The following is a 22,485-nucleotide window of genomic DNA, read 5'->3' on the forward strand; positions in this document are numbered from 1 at the left end:
GTTTCCCAGGCTTGTGTAGTGATGCTACATATACCTCCATTGTAACTTCAATTTGGCGCCGTATGCAAATTAAGCATCGCTAGCGTAACTTCGCTTTGCTTGGCGAATTAATGCTAGTGCAACTTCGCAACCTTACGCTTCCCCTGAGCGCAGCTTCGGATTTTAGTGAATTTGCGTAGCACTGGCGAAAATACGCCTGGCGAAGTGCGGCGAATCGGACGCTGGCGCAACTACAAATCTTAGTGAATTAGCCCCAATGACTTTCAACCAATCAACTTGTACCATGCTTCTCTTTAAAAGAAAATATATGATTGGTTTCTGTAGTAAACCAACCACCCCCCCTCTTCATTCTTGTGTTGTTTTTCTTTTGCTCTTTTCATGTTTCTTCTCTTCAACAAAGTTCAGATTGAAGTCATTGCAAGATCTTTAGGAAAATAAAAATAAACAGAGTTACTAGGGTATACAGTACATGTGGCTGGGTCCAGAGTACAAATGTACCAAATCCTGGATTCAGTTCAGAAATTGGCTAAATTAGAGGATTTTTCAGCAGAATTTGAACTCGGCTTAAGCCAAGAGCCTGGCCGAATCGAATGCAAAAACCTTAAAATCACGTGATTAAGGAGATCAAAATTTGTTGATATTGAGTTTGGGATTTGGACAAATCTTTTTAAAAGATTTGGGGTTCAGCTTAATCCGGAAAAATAGAGATTTGGTGCACCCTTAGTCAAGAGAACCAAATATAAATTGGTTTCTTAAGCTTACCTTCCAAATGTTAAAGATGTTAATCCTGGCAATCTTTCCAAGTATGGAATCACTACGTTTGTCTTGATGGATTCATCTTTATTTAGATTTAGGGGCACATTTACAAAGCTCGAGTGAAGGATTCGAATTAAAAAAACTTCGAATTTCGAAGTGTTTTTTTGGCTACTTCGACCATCGAATGGGCTACTTCGACCTTCGACTACTACTTCGACTTCGAATCGAACGATTCGAACTAAAAATCGTTCGACTATTCGACCATTCGATAATCGAAGTACTGTCTCTTTAAGAAAAACTTCGACCCCCTACTTCGGCAGCTAAAAGCTACCGAAGTCAATGTTAGCCTATGGGGAAGGTCCCCATAGGCTTGCCTGCGTTTTTTTGATCGAAGGATATTCCTTCGATCGTTGTATTAAAATCCTTTGAATCGTTCGATTCGAAGGATTTAATCGTTCAATCGAATGAATAATCCTTTGATCGTTCGATCGTAGGATTAGCGCTAAATCGTTCGACTTCGATATTTGAAGTCGAACGATTTTAGTTCCTAGTCGAATATCGAGGGTTAATTAACCCTTGATATTCGACCCTTAGTAAATCTGCCCCTTAATGTGCTTTAAGTATGCTTTCTCCTAAACATAAAAGAAAAACAATAATAAGATACATATTTGCAACAAGTCACTGCTATAATCTGAAAGGGACTCTGACCCACAGCATTCTGTTTTTGTCTTCAATATATAGTGAATAAAGTACCCCCTCTTGTAAAATATAAGGATATTATTAGTTACAGAGGAGTTTCATGACCATATAAAAACACGAGGCCGAAGGCCGAGTGTTTTTATACAGGTCATGGAACTCCGAGGTAACTTCTAATATCCTCATATTTTACAACTGGGGGTACTTTATTTATTATAATACACAAATTTTAGTGAGTCATGTGACAGAAATGACATCACTACTCACCGTTTATAACTGATGACATCACTACTCACCGTTTATAAGGATATAATTTACAGGATATTCATGGCTTTTGTGTATTATAGAGTTATATTCTAGCTCATCTTTAGTAAAAATGTCCCCTCCTGAAAACTCATCTGTTTCTGCTAGTCATAACATTACAAATTGCAGAAAGTGCAGAAGTTCTTACATTTTCTTGGCATTCTCCTCTTGGCCTTCTCTGCTTTGGATTTGCCTTTTTCTTGATGTTGGTGCTATAAAATGCATCAGCGACATAATTAATAAGTAACACTTGTCCTGTGAATAAGTGGCACATAATGTTTATTGTATGTCATCTGCCTACATCATGCATTAGCATTTGAGGCTCAAAATTACCATGCTGTACTTACTCTTCCCTATTTTCTACACCACCACGTTTAATTCACAACTCCAATCTGTTCTAAACACGGCCGCTAGACTCATTCATCTAGCTCGCCGCTCAACATCAGCTGCTCCCATATGTATGTCCCTTCACTGGCTCCCAATCTCTTCTAGAATCAAATTCAAATTACTTACACTCACATTCAAGGCCCTTAATAATGAAACCCCTCCATATATTTCATCTCTAATCTCCAAATACACTCCTTCACGAAACCTACGCTCTGCTTCTGATCTTCGCCTCACTTCTCCTCTGGTCACTTCTGCCCATTCTCGTCTACAAGACTTCTCTCGGGCTTCTGCTTTTCTCTGGAACTCTCTGCCACAAGCTGTCAGACTTTCTCCTTCCTTCCAAACTTTCAAGCGCTCCTTAAAGACCCATCTGTTTAAAGAGGCTTATTCAATGTACCTTAATTAATCATTGCTGTATCAAAAATGACAAAGTGTTTATATAATCCTAATGTCTCAATTGTACCCTAACCTTTTAGTTTGTAAACCCTATTGTACTCTGTAATCCTTGTCTGTTATCCACCATTTATTCCCTGTTTGCTATAACTGCAGTAAAGCACTGCGTATCTTGACAGCGCTATATAAATAAATGATGATGATGAAATCAGAATGATGCTGATTTTATAATCATGACAAGACTGGTAGAAAGGTCCATATATTATGACACACACATAGTCACCCATACATTGCTGTTCACACACACATTCACTCATTTATACGCAGTATATTTCTCACACACTGAGGAGGTCATTTACTAACAACTGAATTTTATTTTTTCCACAAATGTGTGATTTTCTCAGATTTTTAAAAAGTTCTAAAAATTTGAGTTTAAAAACCACAAAAACCTCTAATAAAAAAACTTTGCCAACTAAAAGTTGTGGAGGTGCTATAGAAGTCATTTGGAGCTTCGCAGATCCTATTGGACCGCTCAGAATCAATATGGACTTTTATAGGGTTTTGTATTTTTTTGCTAAGAATTGACCAAAAAAACTTTGGTTTTTGAGCTTTTGGTATTTTTTAGTGCATCATTCAGTGCAATTTTCTGTTCTTACTTTTTTATTCCCATTTTAATAAATCTCATGACATTCATAGTTTTAGAGTTTGGTCTTGTTTTCAAAAACCATAAAATTCCAACCTTGGAAAAATTGGCCACCAAAATTCATATTTTGTCATCTACACACGCATTTCAACCACACACACACAAATTCACAGATATGTCCCCATACCTCTGGTCTCTTTTGGAGTTTTACCAGTTTCATTTTCCCTGAAGATCAGGTTCTTCTTGCGGCTAATATTTATGTGTTTTTTATTATTATTATAGAATGTCACACACTGCGCTTTGGTTTTTGTTTTGATCTGCAACAGGCAAGGGAAGAGATTGACTGCTAAGGTCACAGCTTATAAATCACTTATAAACTCTAACATATTTTATGTATATAGCAGATATACATAGTGTCACGGTCAGCTCCCTAAATTCAGAACCAATGCTAAGCACCCTGTTCTCGGCTCTTGCTTCCGCCTTTAACAGTCGCCTTTCACCCCGGGAGGAGCCCTCGGCTAATCGGATCAGGTCTTAAATAAGAGAGGTGCCAAGCGAAGGGTTCTGAACGAGCAAAGGATAAAAGCAAAGTCTTTTGGCCAGAAGGTCACAGTACAAGGCGTAGACAGAAAGCGTACACAGATCAGGCCGGGTCGGGGCAGGCAGAGTACAAGCGCGGAGTCAGGCAGGCAAGGGTCAAACCAGGAGATCAATAAGAAGGGATTCGGATACACAAGAGTCAGTTACCAGGCAGGGTCAGGATTTCAGAAGTCAGGATAGTCAGTAGCAGGCAGGGGTCACAACAGGTAATCAGATCACAGAATTCAGAATTCAGAAGCTTAACAGCACAGAACCACCAGGAACTCCCCAGGAGAAAACCTATAACGGGCAGTGGAAAAATCAAAAATGTTCCTTTAAATACATTTACTTTTGCGCCATTGCGCGCTGGCATCATTACGCCAGCGAGCATGCGCCTTTAAATACAGAAGATAGTATATAGATTTTGAAGAGGAGCGGCGAGACAGGCGTCCCTGCCGCACCGCTGGACCACCAGAGCAGTAAGTTATTACACATATACCTTAATGCTTGCTAATAAAATAAAATGACACTAAAAAGCAAGATGGACTATCTATGGGACAAAGATCTAAAGTCTCAAATTTTCAGTTGAGTTACAACAAATGGGTGTAGGTATGTGCTGCAATGAGGGGTCTTTAACATTAACAGATTAACATTTTAGTTGATGTTATTCTAATATACAGCAGACCAATATATATATGGACATTCCTTTGGAGAATAGGATCTTTTCCTCCATAAACCACTCATCAGATCCTACTGAAGAATATCTTTTAAATATCTTTTAAATTGCTTAGCTTCACAATAAAGGGTGATGATAACAAAGAACATGTGCTCATGTCTTAAAAGCCATTCATTTTTTATAAACTCTATTACATTTTCATCTCATCTTTACCTTTACCAACTCCTTCCTGCTCCAGTGGCTTTGACACCAGTTCTGCCTCATCATTGTCAAAGGCAGCTAAGGATTTTGCTCTTAGATCTGGTAATTCTGCCTGGTACTCTGAAAAAAGGGGAAAACATAAACTTGTAACATAATTCTTTGTACCTTTCCCTGCCAAATTAACAGAAAGGTGTAGGGTAGTGACGAGTTTCACCCGTCCGAAATAATGCCCATAGACTCCAATGAGTAAAAAAAAATATAGCACAACAAAAAAAAAATTGACGATGGGTTTTGGCAAATTTTCACAGTTTTGCCAATTTTTGGCAACGCGAAATGAGTCAGATTCGTCCATCACTAGTGTAGGGCAAATATATAAGGCTGTGGCAATTTTTATCTATATCTATATCTAAGTTTAATTGTGCACTGTAATTGTAAACCAATTTCTTAACACTTTTCACACTGATAAGTACTTTTATATGCAGAAATGTTTCCATACAGGTGGTATTATTACTTACATTTTTGAAGTAGGCTGCTCTGCATCATCAATGTCAGGAATAGGGCGTTTCCTTTTCCTGGATGTTGTTGGAGCTACGAAATAGAAGAGAAATATACAGTAAAGAGAACATGCTTCCTGTGTGTGTATGTGCCTAATTCAGAAACATATCCACATACCCATAGAAGGGATGCTAGACACGTGACACCACTATAGTTTACCGATTTAATAAATCATTTTGGAAAAGGTTTTTCAACATTTGCTTTGCTGCAAACGTGAACTTATGCTAGATTAGTTCCAATCAATTAAAAGGTAAACTACAAGGCAAAACCATCCTATTGGTTTTAAATCATTTTTTAGCAGACCTAAGATATGGTGAAACAATTTACAGAAAGATCCCTTATCCAGAAACTCGCAGGTCTCATGCATTCCGGATTACAGATCCCATACTTAACCTGTATAACTAGAAGCTATTGGACAATGCAGCTATACATATTAGGCCAAATAGTGCTACATATAAATACATATAAAAATATATTTAACTGCTTAGTTCTTCATGTGCATGAAAACCATTTGAAATCACAGCTAAGAATTCTTTGTGACTCAACTGAAAGTCAACAACCTGTATCTTGACTGAATACAGGAGGTGCATAGAAAGGACTTTGACAATGTTGCTGACTCTCTAAGCCTTCAAAAAGAGCTGTAGAATCAATCTTGCCATTAGAAGTTTAAAACTGCGGCTATCTTAGAAACCGCTTAAAATAGAAGATTCATAAATTCCTTAAAATTGCAAAAGTGTTCAGAGAATGACTCTGAGTAGGTGAACACCATTTAACCCTTTTCCTGGTATCCCGGTGGGCCAGTCCGACACTGTATATACATGTATTTATTTATATACGTATTGTATATGTACATACAGTATATATAAGAACATTAAATAAACCCTGTTTGAAAATGAGGAGAAAGATAGTAAAAAGCCCCCTCACTCTCCAATGAAATAAATAACTTAATATCTAAATTATACCGTTAACCAATCAATTAATAAAACTTGTTGTTTGCTAATTGCCTAATATTTAATTAAATTATTAGAAGGTTTTTAAATAACCAAGCAAGCATCTGCATTAATAGCACAAGCACTTTAACTTTATTAATTGATTGGTTCACGGTATAATTTAGATATTAATATTTAATTCTGTAGAGAGCCATGGATGGCGTGTGACCTGATTGTATGGTACACAACTTATCTGTTCAAATATATGCCTTTCACCCTATTCAACTTGAATAACTGCCCCCACAGTAGCTTATTTATACCAAATGCTGTAATGTTTGAAAAAAAAATGTGAAAATTCGAATATCAAAATGTATCATATACTGTCTCTTTAAAAATTCGACTTCGACCATTCGCCATCTAAAACCTGCCGAATTGCTGTTTGAGCCTATTGACTACCCATTTGGAGTCAATTGGTGGACTTTGAAAAACCGAAAATTCGAATTTGATTGCGCTATTACTTCGATTCGTACGAATCTAATTCAGCTGTATTACGGACCTATTTGATGGAAAACTGACCTATTTGGTTACAAAGAACTTCAACTTAATTTCGGTTGGTCTTTTTGAATTCGAATTTCGAAATTCGACCCTTGATAAATATGCCCCTATCTTTAAATGCTTTTTAAAAAAAAAAACTTCATATTTTTGGAACAAACAAACAGTATCCCCCCCTATGCAACCCCTTGGGCAAGAGAAGTTGCCTGGGAAATATATTATATATTTAAAAATATCTGTTAAATATATTATATATCTACATATACAGTATAAGTAGGAAACTGCCATCAACAGGAAAAAAACTTTTTATAAAAGTAAATTGCATCCAGTACATTACCCATAAATTTTGATATGATATTTCTAAAATGCTTGTTGTTAATACTGAATAAAATCTAAAATTCATCAATTACATAAAAAAAGGTTTGGGACACCTGATATAGACATGCAACAGCTATTGTGTGCCACATAAGTCTACATGCATGGTACAAATGCCTTTTTATTAAATATTCCCTGATACATATCATGGCTTCAACATCAAGGAAGGTGCAGAGCCGAAGCAGTCAAGCCCAGGAGGAAAATGCCAAGAAAAAGTAAGAACACCCTCTGTAATTACAGGTAAAAACTCCATATTTTGATGTAAATATAAGACTGGCAGATAGAATGAGTAGGTTTCACTTCACAATAATATTTAATACAGAATCAGGAAAGGGGAAACTTTGTTCTTGAGAACCATAGAATTTAACTTTATGATAAAAATACAAAATAATTGTGTGCCCTGCATCGTAAATAATTCCAATCAGACTTTGAAGACTATCAGCACAAGTGCATCTGATTTACAGTGAAGTGTGTGAGTGCAACTATGTTATGCACAATGCAATTGCATCCGGTGCAATGTCCCTTTGTGACAGCAACCGCCTTGGAATTTAGGGATAAAATGCTGCATTATGGGGAAAGTGTCAACTATGCTCAAAATTTGTAATTTGCTCACTAAACTTGTGGTCATAAATGAACCTGATGGTGATTGTTTGCAAGTTGAGGGTTATTTATTAAAGGCTGGACCGGTGGGCTCTCTTACCTCTTTGTGCTCTGGCCAGTGGGTGCGCTCCTTTGTGCGCATGCGTGCAGGTGAAAAGTCGTTAGGCGCATCGTTGCATCTCTGATGACATCATGACATGTGCAGTTCCGCATTTTGAAGCTGCCACCGCTATCTTTGTTATGGGCTATTTCCTGTCCTTTTGGTGCCAAATCTCGCTATTTAAACCTGTTCACTCATTTATTCATTGCCCAAGCTGGCTTCTGCTTATCTCAGATCCTGCTCAAGCTCCATGATGTGATTAGTTCCTGTTTTTTTTTACCTTGGCCTGTCTTTTGACCTTGAAACTTGCTGCCTGTCCAGACCTCTGCCTGTTTTTGACTTGTCTTTGCTTAACCCTTGCCTGTACCTCGCTTTTGGGATTTCTGTACTCTGAAGTTGGTAGGCTCCCAGCTAGAACCGCAGCAGAAAGTTTCAGGGCCCCAAAAGGGCATCGATGAAAACCGTAACTCTCTGGGATCTCCTGCTATATGGAAGAGTCAGATCTACACCCGCAACCTAACCTTAGGTTCCAGCTTAAACAAGTTTGTTACAGTTGTATTTTAGTGGTTTTTGAAACCACAAATAAACTCGCAAACTCCAAAACCCCAATTGTCATTGAAATTATTAAATTTAGATTAAAAAAATACAAATAAAAAAAGCACTGAATGATGCACTAAAAAATCTGAATACCTCGAATACCTAGTACCATCGTTTTTCTAACAATTTCTGGTCGGGAACAAATTCCAAATGCGCTAAAAGTCTGAATTGAAGTCTATAGCACCTCGACAATGTTTACTTGACAAAGTTTTGCCTGGTTTTTATGGATTTTACACCTGGGGACATATTTAGCAAGAGTCGAATTTCGAATTAAAAAACTTTAAAAAACTTTAAAATTCGAATGGTCAAAGTCGAATTTTTAAAGAGACAGTACATGATAAATTTCGATATTTAAATTTCTTTCAAATTCTAATCAAATTTGGACTATTCCCTAGGCGAAGTACACAAAAAATAGCTTGAAATTCGAATTCTTTACATTTGAAAATTCACCTCGACCTTTGATAAATCTGGCCCTTAAAGACTTGATATGGCTACCTGGGGGCATATTTATCAAGGGTCGAATTTCGAATTGAAAAACTTCGAAATTCGACATCAAAAAGACCAACTGAAATTAAGTTGAAGGGTTTTTTTGGACGAATAGGTCCGTTTTCAATCGAATAGGTCCGAATTTGATCGTACGAATCAAAGTAACAGTGCATTCAATCAAATTTTCCCCAAAATTTCCACCAATTGACTTCAAATTGGTTCTAGGAGGTCCCCCATAGGTTAAAACAGCAATTTGGCAGGTTTTAGATGGTGAATGGTCGAAGTCAAATTTTTAAAGAGACAGTGCATAATAAATTTAGAATTTTCGATTTTTTTTCAAATTCTAATCGAATTTGGACTATTCCCTAGTCGAAGTACACAAAAAATAGCTCGAAATTCACCTCGGCCTTTGATAAATCTGGCCCTTAAAGTCTGATTGTGGCAATTTGGTACTTTTAAAAAAAGTTAAAGGGTAGAACTACACGAGTGTCTACAACGCGATTCTGGTGGATCTAACACGCTGCATTCATCCGGCACGACACAATTGTCGGATGCAGCATGCAGCGTATGCAGCATGCAGCATGCAGCGTCTGCATCTGACAGTCGGATCGGATGAACGATGCGACACCATCCGACATTATTATTGCTTAACTTATTTTCCGTCAATTGGGCAGTGTATGGGTCCCTCCGATAGATTGTCGAAAGTCGGGCAGATGTCAATCAGGCAGGTTTAAAAGTCCTGGATTGAGGACTGTATCAGTTTGTCGATGTGGTACTCGATCCGACCACCTGTATTCTCCTCGTTGTGATCCGATCTTTGGACCCTAGAGCCCATGATTGGTTCAACCCAATATCACATTACTTATGCTTACTAGTCATTCATTTGCATTCTCAGATTTGGAATGCCAAGACAGGAAAACCCATAAGGGTGTATGAGGAGCATATAGAACAAGTCAACTGCTGCCAATTCACCAATGGACTCTCTGCACCACTGCTTGCCACATGCTCCAATGACTGCCTAATCAAGGTATGAGAATGACACAGTGGCCAATGTAAAGTATTTATTTCCCATTCAGGTATACTGCCCGCAAAGTGTTATTTATGATCTGACAAAAGATCAGCCTTATCAATCATCTTGCTCATTCGCTCAAGCATCACAATGGCTGTTAACATAATTATATATATCAGAATAAAAACATCTTACAAATCACTTACCTCATCCTCTAGAAGGATTAGCATTGCTATCTAGGCGGCCTATTTTTTCACTATTTTCCCCATAATTACTTCGCTCATTGGGGTGTAAAATAATGGTGCCTGTAATTACTGTGTAGCATCATTTGTGTTGCGAGTGTCACAAGAGTAGAAATAATTAGAACAAGCTTGTTTGTTCTGGAAATATTCAGAGGAGCTGCTGCCTTTGTTTTTAAAGCAATGCGAATGATCATCATGCACTTTGATAGAATATGGTTTCCCTTGACCACCATGTAAGCTTACACTTCTTACCATAGATCTTTTAGACCAGGAAATAATGCTGTTTTCCAGAAACTGACTGTTTATTTGCAGCATAGCATATGAAATCAGAATATTTCTTTGGCTACTTGCTATTTAACATTATTTTACTCCAAATCATTCAGCAGCACTTAGCCAAATGGCATGTTTAATAATCCAAAATGATATATATATATATATATATATATATATATATATATATATATATATATATATATATATATATATATATATATATATAGTGCAGTAATTTTTTACTCTCTTTGTAACACCTTTTTGTTCTCTCCTTTCATTATTTGCTGAAAAATAAAAAGTGTTTTTCCTTGAATAGGGTTAGCTTTCCCTTTAAACTGCTTAATTTCACTCGTGAATGGTAAGATAGGGTTAACTTCCCCTTGAAATCGTATAGAACCACTCACCAAAAGAGGGTGGGTACTCACAAACTTTTAGATAAGTAAATGGCTTTCAATAAAGCATCTCTCTCCAGCAGTTGTAAAATTGCACTCACATAAATAAGATAAAAAATGCTTATCAGTCAGTCCAGTTCCCAGCGCGCTTCCCACTGTTAGGGGCACATTTACTTAGGGTCGAATATCGAGGGTTAATTAACCCTCGATATTCGACTGTCGAAGTAAAAGGGGTTTATTTATCAAGGTCTGAATTTATCTCAATATCGGCTGCTACAAACTCCGCCTGGGTTTTTAACTTATTATTACATTTTTTTTGCACTCAAGAATTTTTTTATTCTACTTCCAGTTCACATAATAAAAATAAATCATACTTTTGCAGTTGTACAGTATATCTGTTTCAAATGATTATACAATGTATCTAAATGCTGTATGACTCATATTAATTACTGAACCAGATAATTAAAATAACAAAAAGAGGAAAAGAAAAGCAAGAAAATAGAAAGATAGGTTAGAAGATGGATTCCCCACTCCATACAATATGTACCGTAAGCAAAATATAGATTAGAGTATTACCCACTATAACTCCATTATATTACTGCAAGGTAAGCCGTCTTGTAACCATATAATCCTTCCAGGGCGACTAAATTTCAAGAAAATTTTCCATATTATCTTGTATATACGAGCAGTAAGCTCTGTCATTGCGTAAATAGCATTAATTTTGTGCAAAGTTTGTTGCCAAGGTATATCTGGAGATAACCAGCTGATTGCCAGGGTCCACTTAGCAGCCGAGAGAATATGTTTAGTTAAATGCCTAGCTGATCTATTAAGCAATGTAATTGGAAGATTATGCAATAATTCCCATGGATTTAACGGAAATGTCACTGAACAGAGTTCCTGTATCAAAGCATGTACTTTATGCCAATAATGTTGCGCCTTGGGACAATCCCACCATATATGAACTAAAGAGCCAATATCATCACAGCCTATTTATTATTACATTTCCCGAAATTCACCTTTGCGGGAAAAGCTCAGATTTTCGCGATTTTTTGGTGAAAACTCCGAAAACATCGTGAAATTGCCCGAAACCCCCGACACAACCAAAAATCAATGGGACTGTTCCCATTGACTTTTATGCAACCTCGACAGGTTTGAGATGCCGTGATTTTATATTCTGGCTTTTTAGCCCTCGGGGTTTAATAAATTCCGAAAAATTTGTGAAATTTTTTAAAAGCCTATTATAACACAAAAAAACACGAATTTTTTAATTTTGGGGAATTTCGGGGTATTTGGAGCTTAGTAAATAACCCCCTTAATTTTTGGATATGGCACCATACATGGCGGAAGAGAGGTGGTGGCCCTACCAAAATATTACTTTATGAACCATGTATTAATGTTCATTTTACTTGGTTGAAATGATTGCCTTATAATATGAATTGACTAATTTAAAAGACCAAACTTTTGACCTGTCTATAGAATTCCTTGGTGATTTCTAATATATTTATATAATAGGTAGGTACTTGTGTCTCTATATATATATAGGGGCACATTAACTATTAATTAACCCATGATATTCGACCGTCAAAGTAAAATATGGAAGGATTTACCGCATTTCCATCGATCGATGGAAAAATCGTGGGGACCTTCCCCATAGGCTAACATTGGTGCTCGGTAGGTTTTAGGTGGCGAAGTAGGTGGTCAAAGTTTTTTTTAAAGAGACAGTACTTTGACTATCGAATGGTCGAATAGTCGAACGATTTTTAGTTCGAATCGTTCGTTCAAAGTCGAAGTTGTAGTCGAAGTAGCCAATTCGATGGTCGAAGTACCCAAAAAAATACTTTGAAATTCAAAGTATTTTTTATTTTAATCCTTCACTCGAGCGAAGTAAATGTGCCCCATAAAGTGCACTCTAAAATATATAAAATGTATGCCTGGGTACTAAAATATTTGCATCATATTAGCATAAAAAAGGTATAGCTCTGGTTTTATATTGCTTTTTAAAAAGACATTACAAAAATCTTCTCTTTTGATACTATAGAGCTCATTTACAAGTGCAGTGAGCAAAGTGAAATATTGAGCGCGATCACCATGATTTTTCCCTCACAATGCAGCTTTTTTTCACCCAGCACCATTGCAACCCTGAACAGAAGGGGTTGTTCACCTTTACATTAACTTTTAGTATGATGTAGAGAGTGATATTGTGAGACAATTTGTAACTGGTTTTTGTTTTTTTATTTTTGTAGTTGAGCTTTTTATTCAGCAGCTGTCTAGTTTGTAGTTTTAGCAGTCTGGTTGCTAGGGTCCAAGTTACCCTATTTGCCTAGAATTAGCCATTCTGTAACATACTAAAATTTATTTAAATGCTTTTTTACAAGCAGCTAACTGCGGGAAAAGTGCGGTTGTAAATGAGTTCTAATATGTTTTTGGGCCAGATAGTGGACAGGCAATTTGTATTAAACCTATTTGGAGTTTCACACTGCCTTGTGTGTCATAAGCCTAGGCTGCAGTCTGTTATTACTATACAGGTTTCTGAAGAAGAGATCCCATACCTGTTCTACAGCTCTCAACATACTGTGATTCTTTACAAAAGGTTGGAAACTTCTGTGTACTAACAACATTAGGATAGAGCAACACTGCTTAGAAAGGTTTGTGTCTTGTTAATGTTTCCAGCTTAATTTAATAAAGCCACACATTGTGGAAAAGAAACATAAATGCCTTAAATACAAGAAGATTTATACAACTGTTGTACTTGTAAATTGTAAAATGTACTTGTCCTTAAAAGAGTATCGTATTTTTGTGTTATTATTACTTTACTGTGCCCTGTTTGTTCAGGCATGTTAAATATCTTCTATTTTGAAAGCTTTCACTGCAATCATCACTGCAGAGCTTGCACTTTAATCCCCTTTTACACTGGGTGCTTTGCCCTTAGGCCGAGAACAGCAGCCTGTCAGCACCGGTGAATAACAAGCGCTCATTTCAACACCTATGAATTGGTGATAGACCAAAGCAACCAAACTAGCTTGAAGTATGATTTTTACTATTATAGACAACTTGGTATACAAGCAGCAGGAAGATGCAACTAGAACTGACATATCCAACTTATACTCAGCCCATAGGCTATGCTAGGGCTTGCTAATGTCTCTCTGCTCCCTCTACCACATGATTAGGCTCTTCCACATAATAATAGCATTTTCTCTGAGTTTTTTCTCAGTAGCCTGCCTTAAAAATTCCATATTTTGTATACTGAACTTATTGCACCAGCCTAAAGTTTCAGCTTGTCAATAGCAGCAATGATCCAGGACTTCACACCTGTCCCTGGGGGGTCACCATCTTGGAAAGTGTCTGTGACACTCACATGCTCAGTGGGCTCTGAGCAGCTGTTGAGAAACTAAGTTTAGGGGTCGTCACAAATTATAGAGCAGAAAATGAGGTTAGCCTGTAATATAAACTGATGCAACAAAGCTGGTTATTATATTCTGATGCTAGTTGCACTGGTTTCTGTGCTGCCATGTAATAATTATCTGTATTAATCATCATCATCATTTATTTATATAGCGCTGTCAAGATACGCAGTGCTTTATTAATTACTAATCAGCCTTATATTGTGACATTTCTATTCTATGTGTACTGTATATTGTGAGTGGGCCCTAAGCTCAGTAAGTGACAGCAGTACAGAGCATGTGCAGTGAATCAGCAGAAAAGAAGATTGGGAGCTACTGGGGCATCTTTGGAGACACAGATCTTTACTGCTAAAGGACTGTGATTGCCTTGGGCTGATACATGAGCCTAAACCATAATGTATAACATTTCTAGCTTCTTCTTTAGTTAACCTTTCGGTCTCCTTTAAGGGGTAATATAATAAATAGCACAAATATGTCACAAGGTCTAGTAATCTATAGGAACTAATTAACAGCACTACTTACTGGTCATCTGATTGAAGGTGTACATATGTGTGTGTACCTGACTTGGTGCTCATTTTGTAAAATCTGTTACGTTACCTCACATCCTCTCTTTTCTTTGTTACCCAGCACTTTCTCTGTTTAAAGGAACAGAAACATCAAAAGTAATGAATACATAATTTAGTGTTGCCCTGCACTAGTAAAACTGGTGTTTTTGCTTCAGAAACACTACTGTTTATGTAAACAAGCTGCTGTGTAGCCAAGGGTGCAGCCATTCAAGCACAGGACACATAGTAGATATAAGAAAAGCACTGAAGAATCCCATTGTTTACTTCAGTGCCTTTTCTCCTTTTTCAGCTTTGAATGGCTGCCCACACAGCTACCCAGCAGCTTGTTTATATAAACTAAAGTAGAGTTTCTGAAGCAAACGCAGAACTTTTACCAGTGCAGGGCAACAGTACATTATATTTTAATTACTCTAAAACACCTTCATTTTTGGTGTTACTGTTCCTTTAAGCCTGCAGCGCAAGAAATCTCCAGATCACCTTGTATGATAAAATTAATTAGTTAAGATAACCATGTTCCTCACCATAAAATATATTGGTATGGGATTCCCAAAAAAGTTCAGTAGAATATAAACAGAATTCAAGGGCCTATATTTGTACAGTGTGTATCTGTGATTGTTTTGATCCTAACTTTTTAAAGCTTTGCTTTCCTCTCAAATGAATAAAGAAAAAAATAAGTACTATGTTAAAAAATGATTACTTGGTAAGTCTCCATTTTATTAAAATTCAAGATCACATTTTTCAATAATTCAATAAAATCTCAGAGAAAAAAGCGTGATCACACATTTTTTGGTCACGTTTTCCAAACTCCAAAGTTTTGGAGATTTAGAAATTGAAAAAAATCTCAAATGAAAAAAAGTCAGCAGCTAAAATCTGGTTAGCTGGTAAAATGAATGGAACAATGCGACAATCATTGCAAACAAGATGTTTTCAGTGAATTAACATGATTTTTCCAATTCATCTATTGTAAATATGCTAGCGAAGACAACAATCTCACTGGGGATTAATGTCAATTTTTATTCCACAGTCCAAAAATGGAAAAGTGCAGACATTTGGCTGCATTTGGAATCCAATATGTGGGAAAAACTACAAGAAAACTTAAAGGAGAAGGAAACCCCCAGGGCGCTAAACCCCTCCCCCCCTCCCCTGTGCTGCCCCCCCTCCCTCCTCCCCCCTGGCCTACCTGTCCCCCTGGGCAAATGCCCCTAACTTTTTACTCACCCCTCTGCGCAGGTCCTGTCCACGGAGTACGCAGTCGCCATCTTCTCCCACGCGCGTCTTCTTCCTGCTCTGATCGGCGTTTTCTGGCGCATGCGCAGTAGGAACAGGTACCGGTACGGCTCTACTGCGCATGCGCCGAATGTCACGAAGTTTTCCGATTTCACTTCGTGACATTCGGCGCATGCGCAGTAGAGCCGTACCGGTACCTGTTCCTACTGCGCATGCGCCAGAAAACGCCGATCAGAGCAGGAAGAAGACGCGCGTGGGAGAAGATGGCGACTGCGTACTCCGTGGACAGGACCTGCGCAGAGGGGTGAGTAAAAAGTTAGGGGCATTTGCCGAGGGGGACAGGTAGGCCAGGGGGGAGGAGGGAGGGGGGCAGCACAGGGGAGGGGGGGAGGGGTTTAGCGCCCTGGGGGTTTCCTTCTCCTTTAAGGACAGGGTACTTTAACATTTAGCATGCATTGGCAGATCTGATATGTCTTCAGCCATAGCGGAACACATAATAGAGAAACATGGATCTAATGATAATTTTGTCACATTTCAGGGGATAGAGACTGTCAGAGTAGGTAGAAGAAAAGGAGATGTTGAAAAACTAATATCTAGAAAAGAGATCAAGTGGATGTTCACTCTAGATACAGTAAAACCATTGGGTTTAAATAAACATTGTGATGTTAAAACATATATAGACTAGTTAAGAATACAGTAATTGATAGATAATAGGTGATACGGGGTTGTCCCGGACGGAGATAATTAGGTTTATACTTTGATATTTACTATTCATATCTATTACACAATACATACTGTATTGAGAAATTAGTAAGTATTATATGCTGGAAGTCCAAGATTTAGTGATATATTTAGTTCTTTTAGTCCATTGCAACATATGTAACTTTTTTAGCATACCGTTTCCTTTTGTCTCGTGATTTTGTTACAGTGAATAGGAAATATATAAGGATGATGAAAGCCCTTTTACGGGACAACGAAGTGAAAGAGAAATGTGGGATGATGTTTGCACATTAAGGGGCCGATTCACTAACTTCGAGTGAAGGATTCGAAGTTAAAAAACTTCGAATTTTGAAGTTTTTTTTGGGCTACTTCGACCTTGACTATCGAAGGATTCGAAGTAAAAATCGTTCGACTATTCGACCATTCGACCATTCGATAGTCGAAGTACTGTCTCTTTAAAAAAGACTTCGACCCCCTAGTTCGCCATCTAAAAGCTACCGAAGTCAATGTTAGCCTATGGGGAAGGTCCCCATAGGCTTGGCTAACTTTTTTTGATCGAAGGATATTCCTTCGATCGTTGGATTTAAATCCTTCGAATAGTTCGATTCGAAGGATTTAATCGTTCGATCGAAGGAATTATCCTTCGATCGTTCGATCGAACTATCTGCGCTAAATCCTTCGACTTCGATATTCGAAGTCGAAGGATTTAATTCCTAGTCGAATATCGAGGGTTAATTAACCCTCGATATTCGACCCTTAGTGAATCAGCCCCTAACACAGTTGTGAAGAGAAGATACTATTTATTATTATATGTAGGTAGTACAGACACACAATAGACGGGTTTGCACATTTAAATACACAATTTACTGTATTTTATATGTATGTAATATTAATATTTATATATGAGATATTTTGCACATTATGTACTATATGAACAAGTGGTAATTTATTTATAAGGTGTACATAATATGTGCACGATCTGAGGTGTGTTTTTTAATGATTGGGACTCAGGTTTGACAGTGTAAGATTCACACACTTTATTAAATGGGCATTTTACTCATTTTATTTAAATATACTATTAATTGAACTCATATGTGTAGGGGGTGTATTTATCACAGTATTTAAAGGGGTGTTCACGTGTTACGAATTTAGCTCTGATGAAGTGCCGTTGGTTCTGGGCACGAAACGCGTAGGCTGAACTGCACTATTGATTCCCACTGTATGTCACATTGTTTGCTGGAATAAAGCCATATTTGATGAAGATTATACGTTCCCTATTTTCTCCGGCTGAGCGCCCGCACTGACTGAGCTCATCTTGTTCTGTCTTCTTTCTATACCCTGGCAGGGAAGGAGGGACTAAACACTGATGTTATAAATTGTATAAAATAAACTTCTCCACAGCTTACAGACAGCATGCAGGAACTACATAACCCACAATGCATTGCACTATGATGTTCTGTTACTTATTGAAATCAAGTGTGCAGGGAATTGTGGGGTTTGGAGGATGCAGACTGAGGACAGATGGCTGTTGATACAAAGTAACAGTAGTCAGCCAGCTCAGCAAAGTAGTCAGACAGATCAGCAGGAGAGCAGGGGGCTAGACTTAGGGAACTGTCAGAAACCATTAAAAATCATGAAAAGTCTGCATATTTTTTTAATAATGTATATTACAAACTTTTCATGTTGCTCTGCAAGATTAAATTTTTTTGTTGCTTTTAATTGCTTACCTGTTTATTAAGACACTCTCCTCTGCATTTCCCAGTCATTCAGACCATTGCCTTATTGCCAGGGAAAGAATGACCATAGCAGTCACATAACCGATAAAACTCTAAATTCGAGATCTGCAGAATAAAAAAAAAAAAACAGCCATTTTGTATATAGTTTTTAAACACCACTGTCTATACCAGGTCACAACTTACAACAAGGCCACAGACTTATGAAAACATGGGCATTACCCTAGGCATAACCAAAAAATAATTATTCAGCTTGAGTTGATTTAATCAAAGTTGAATATAAAGTACCCATTTATGTAAGTACAGGTATGGGACCTGTTATCCAGAATGCTTGGGGCCTGAGTCTTTTCAGATAACGGATCTTTCATAATTTAGATCTTAATACTATAAATGTACTAAAAAATCATGTAATCATTAAATAAACCCAATAGGCTGGTTCTGCTTCCAATAAGGATTACTTATATCTTAGTTTGGATCAAGTACAAATTACTGTTTTATTCTTACAGAGAAAAAGGAGATCATGTTTAAATATTTGGATTATTTGGATCAAATGGAGTCTATGTAATTCGGAGCTTTCTGGATAATGGGTTTCCAGATAATGGATCCCATACCTGTACTATCTTTAGGTTGGACACCCTATTCATAGTAATTTTTCAGGACCTTTAGGGAAAACAGACCATCAATTTGAACACCACTGATGCATGCATTGTAACACTAACACTAACACCTAATTTAGCTGTAATCAAGGGAAGATTCAGATTCACGTTGGATCTTCTGGTAAATGAGGTTCTCAAATTCTTTTTGATTAAAATGATATTTTTGCTGAAATCTTTAATAACTCAACTTTTACAACAATTATACTGTAGTTCTTCCAAACATGCCTATTTAATGCCCATTTTTACTTCCGCATAGTAAATGTAGGAGTCTGGAAAATACGCACTAAACTGCAATTTTATTTTGCAGATTTTTGATTCTAAGAGCTGTGAGCTTCTGTCTCGACTCAAGGCCTGCCATCAGATCCTTTACTGTGACTTCTGCACTACTAATCAGATTGTAGCACTTGCTTTGTCACACGATGTTGTTCAGGTATGCAGTTTGATCCCTTTTCCTGTCTCATTCAATAATCTTAATGCTATCTTTTTCATTCTCTCCTGTAGCCACTTTCAAAAATACCCAGTTAATGTTAAATTCTAAGTGAGACAATACATTACCATAAGCAGATTCTTCTGCCAACACATTTTTTTTTCTTTTAAGTGATTAAACTTGAAAAAAGACCCCTGGGTTGGCAAATTTGCGTAGCCTACACATTACTCCATCTTTGGCTCTTTAGTATATTTGTATTCTGTTTTTCCTTATATTGTTCATTTGGTGTAGGTCTCTCTGTATGTAGTGTATCATACAGTGATGTAGCATAAATGGCACACAGTAAATGTACAGAGAAGAAAGCTGTCAAAATTTCAGCCGGAAACACTGTGATTTAGATAGATGATTATACGTTTATTTCTGTGACTGACTATTTTCTCCTGCTGTGAATGCATTGAAACATAATCAGGTGGGAAGTGAATGTTAGCAAGGAATGCAGAAGGCTTATAGTGTACTTCAGCAGCACTTACGCAGAACTGCACTGTGACCAGTGTAAGAATTAAATAAGGTGACGTGGATGTAGGGGGAAAAAAGCATTCCGGGAGGTTAGAAAAGTAATTCAGATCATCAAAAGATTACCATTCTTCTAAGCAGTACGTATTGTGAGTATAACTAAGACTCTCTTTTTATGTAAGACTTTTAAGCATTTGACACCCCGTTTTCTTTTAATGAGGTGAGATAAAAGTGCTGCAGGTGAGAAAAGAAATGTTAAAGTTGTAGTGCTTTAAAAAATAGTGGGGTTAACAGGTTATGGAAATGAACATGAGTCACGTAAATTGACTGGGGAGACCAAGTCAAGAAGAGGATAAGTGAAGAGGTGAATGAATCGTGCAACAGAAAAAAGAAGAAGGATTCAAAGTAAAATTGCGGATGTAGTATTAGTGTAGTAGAGGATGAGTGAAAATTATGATGAGGGTATGGAGAAGAGCAATATAATCTAATTTCATAAAGTTTCTTTTGTTTGCCTAGCTGTGGAACACAGATTCCTCTACGAAGATAGCTGACTTCAATGCACACCTGAGCTTGGTTCACTGTGTTAAAGGAACAGTTCAGTGTGAAAATAAAAACTGTGTAAATAGGCTGTGCAAAATAAAAAATGTTTCTAATATAGTTAGTTAGCCAAAAATGTAATATATAAAGGCTGGAGTGAACAGATGTCTAATAAAACAGCCAGAATCCAACTTCCTGCTTTTCAGCTCTATAACTCTGAGTTATTCAGCGACTTGAAGGAGGGCCACATGGTACATTTCTGTTCAGTGAGTTTGTAATTGATCCTCAGCATTCAGCTCAGATTCGAAAGCAACAGATATGACCCATGTGGCCCCCCTTCAAGTCTCTGATTGGTTACTGCCTGGTAGCCAGGGTAACCAGTCAGTGTAAACCAAGAGAGCTGAAAAGCAGGAAGTAGAGTTGTGACTGACCTGTTATACCGTATATACTCGAGTATAAGCCGAGTTTTTCAGCACCAAAAATGTGCTGAAAAACCGTACCTCGGCTTATACTCGGGTCAGTACGCAAAACCAAAAGGAGAACAAATGGTGTGAGAATGGAGCAATATGGAGGCTTTAAATGAGACGGAAAGGCTGGAGACACTTGGGGGTGCCAAACGTTAGGCACCCCCAAGTGATTGTAGCGATTTACTATAGGAGTGAGCAGCACGGAGAAAGTTACCGGTACTTCCGTCTTCACGCAGCTGCGCATGCGCATTAGAACGCAAAAGCCGAACTTTAACTGTAAAGTCGGCTTTTTTGTTCAAATGCGCATGCGCCAGTACAGGGCAGCTGCGCGAAGACAGAAGTACCGTAGCTTTCTCCGTGGTGCTCACTCCTATAGGTCCTGGGGTTTTGGTAAGTCGCTACAATCACTTGGGGGTGCCTAACGTTTGGCACCCCCAAGTGTCTCCAGCCGTTCCTTCTCATTTAAAGCCTCCATTTTGTGTTACCATGCCTACAGTAATGACTGCTGCCCCTGTATGTCGCTACAATCACTTGGGGGTGCCTAACGTTTGGCACCCCCAAGTGTCTCCAGCCGTTCCTTCTCATTTAAAGCCTCCATTTTGTGTTACCATGCCTACAGTAATGACTGCTGCCCCTGTATGTCGCTACAATCACTTGGGGATGCCTAACGTTTGGCACCCCCAAGTGTTTCCAGCCTTTCTTTCTCCTTGAAAGCCTCCATTTTTTGTTAGGAGCCATGTACCATGCCTAATTACTGCTGCCCCTGTATGGCACACACTATCTCTTCACTGATGGATATACATAGCTAGACTGAGGCACCATAAATATGTGTTATGTGTGTGTACAAGAGACTTCAACCCATTCTCCATTGCTGACAAACTGCCTTGGCTTAGACTTGTGAAACGTACCAGTTTTCTTTAACCCACTCACCCTCGGCTTATACTCGAGTCAATACATTTTCCCAGTTTTCGTAGGTAAAATTAGGTACCTCGGCTTATACCCGGGTCGGCTTATACTCGAGTATATACGGTACATCAAATCACTCCAGCCTTTATACATTAAATTTTTGGCTAACTAACTATATTAGAAACATTTTTTATTTTTCACTGCCTTTCTATTTACCCAGTTTTTATTTTTACAATGAACAATTCCTTTAAATGTTCTCCAAAAAGTTCTTTATTCCCGAACTTAAAAGCAGTACATTTTCAGTTGCTTAATACTAGTGATTCTTCTTTTGTATTTGCCCATTTTCCATTGGGTGCATAAAAAAAACAAAATATGGCAAACAGAAAATCTGTAAAAATGGGTAAAAAAACCCCCCAAACCTAAGACTTCTATCAGTAGGACTAATGTATAAAAGTATACTATTATAAAAATAGAAGATGCCGTACAACTGTAAGTTATGACATGCTAGAAGTTAGGGGTACAGAAAGTGTTGAAGTTCATTTACTTGAATGTTTAAAGATACGTTGTTGCTCAAAGAGAATTGTTGAA

General features: G+C 37.7%; 2 long non-coding RNA genes across 3 annotated transcripts; one reads left to right on the top strand and one right to left on the bottom strand.

The window, feature by feature from the left end:
• Positions 1-226: 226 nt before the first annotated feature.
• LOC108712494 lies at positions 227-3,666 on the bottom strand. The gene is made up of 3 exons (XR_001934991.2): positions 3,366-3,666; positions 1,904-1,967; positions 227-424 (listed from the first exon to the last, which is right to left on the bottom strand). It is a non-coding gene; the product is annotated as an uncharacterized LOC108712494 (long non-coding RNA).
• Positions 3,667-6,360: 2,694 nt separating this feature from the next.
• On the top strand, positions 6,361-20,649 carry LOC108713215. 2 transcript variants are annotated; one of them, XR_001935129.2, is made up of 3 exons: positions 6,361-7,285; positions 9,724-9,855; positions 19,355-20,649. It is a non-coding gene; the product is annotated as an uncharacterized LOC108713215 (long non-coding RNA). The 2 variants fall into 2 exon arrangements; XR_001935130.2 differs by having other exon boundaries at positions 6,361-7,260.
• Positions 20,650-22,485: the final 1,836 nt, after the last annotated feature.

This window comes from Xenopus laevis, chromosome 3S (genome assembly GCF_017654675.1).
Source record: "Xenopus laevis strain J_2021 chromosome 3S, Xenopus_laevis_v10.1, whole genome shotgun sequence".
Lineage (NCBI taxonomy): Eukaryota > Metazoa > Chordata > Amphibia > Anura > Pipidae > Xenopus > Xenopus laevis.